This window comes from Thalia democratica, unplaced genomic scaffold (genome assembly GCF_965202585.1).
Source record: "Thalia democratica unplaced genomic scaffold, ktThaDemo2.hap1.1 HAP1_SCAFFOLD_809, whole genome shotgun sequence".
Classification (NCBI taxonomy): Eukaryota; Metazoa; Chordata; class Thaliacea; order Salpida; family Salpidae; genus Thalia; species Thalia democratica.
In genome coordinates this window covers 7,817-9,770 of record NW_028139776.1, presented here as the reverse complement: position 1 = coordinate 9,770, position 1,954 = coordinate 7,817, and positions in this window count along the sequence as shown.

Sequence of the window (1,954 nt, the reverse complement as noted above, 5' to 3'; positions counted from 1 at the left end):
TTGTCTATTTAATTATTATTGTGCTTTTTTATAATAATGATATTTTAGTAATGTATTTAAGCTTGATTAACAGAAAGTTTTTAGCTATTTTAACTTTTTATAAACTTAAAATATAATTCAAACATTTTTGCTTTTAAAGTGGAAATCGTGTAAAAAACTAATTAATCAGTAATAAGGTATTTTATTGAAGTTTTCCAGCACTAAAAAAAATGATTTAGCTTATCTATAGTATAAACAGGTATTAATTTTTTTGGTTTACTAAATACTGAATTTTCTTTAGAATGCAAACTATTCATGACGCAAAACCTATTTTCAAAAATTAACATTTTTTTAAAAAATGAAAAGGTGGTTTCTTAGTATAAAAAATATTTAAAAGTGACCCATAAATGTTTTTCAAGCTCGGGTTTTATAGAGAGTTAGGTTGTAAGTAAAAGAATAAACATATTTTATAAAAATAAATTGTACAGTAATCTTCCTTTATCGTACCAACATATGTTTCTGTGTGTTAACGAATCAACACACTTCAACTTAATGGGAAACATATTTTATAAAGTTTAACTAACTAAGTGTTTAAGATAGTACATGTTTTATTAAGACTTAGGTATATTAAATAATTTAAATTCTATTCTATTAGATATATATATACTAGATAGGCATTCCATGTGTAGCTAAAAGTCATTTAAAGTACTAAATTAATAAAAGTAAAACTATCTCTGGTGTGACCAAAACTAAAGCCAAAAAATTACTCTATTATCACTAAAACTAAAACTTTGGCCCGCGAAGATTTTGAAAACTTGAAATTTGGCCCGCGAGCAGCAACTGCCTGCAGACCCCTGCTTTATATTAACCATTTCTATGTCTTTGAAATTTACTTTAAAATGATTCTAAAAGATGCTTTTCCAAGAAAACAGACCTCACATTATTGAATAAACTACATTGAATGTATCAGAAGTACAAAAATGGTCGTTTTTCAACAAAATAGTCCAAACATTTTTATCAGGGCTAGAATTAACTGCAATACTAAACTTCATTATTTAAAGTATATAAACTAGATCAGGGGTCGGCAGGCAGTTGGTGGTCGCGGGTCAAATTTCAAGTTTCCAAATTCTTCGCGGGCCGCAGTTTTAGTTTTAGTGACATTTGAGTAATCTTATGGTTTTAGTTTTAGTCACACTAGAGAAAAGTTTTACTTTTATACACCTTCTTATTTTAAATGACTTTTAGCTATACATAGAATGCCTATTCAAATAAATATTCATTAGATTATGATTTACATTGACTAATATACTTTAATAAATATGTACTAATATTGTTAATAAAATATGTACTTTCATAAGCACTAAATAAGTTAAACTTAATACTTTTTTAATTTTACTTACAACCTAACTTGAAAGACAATTTATGGGTTACTTTTATAAATTTGTTATATCATCTACACTTTTTCATATTTCTAAGAATATTTACTTCGAAAAAGTTTTTGCAAGTTAAATAATTTACACTCATTAGAAATTTAGTAATTAGTTAACATAATAAAATTAATACCTGTTTGTATTCCAGAAAGCTAAAACAAATGATTTAACATAATTAATTCTCAAATACTTTAATAAAATATTTTATAAGTAATTAGAGATTAGACTTTTACATGGTTGCCACTTAAAAGCAAAAATGTCTGAGATGTATCAAACCAGCTTAAATTTATTAAAATTTGAAAAAGCTAATAAATAGTTGTTAATCAAGCTTAAATACCTACTTAAAATATCATCATTATCAAAAAGTACACAAAGTGTAAGAAAACAAGAAAAAAATGCAATTAGTAAACTACACAACAGTCATAAAAACTATTCTGAGAATTGAAAGATTTCTTTAAAGTGTTTGAAATAAAAGCTTCACACACACTTGAGTTTTCAAGCTTTTAAAATAGCCTGTTTGTGTAGCAACCCAGTTAATATAAAGC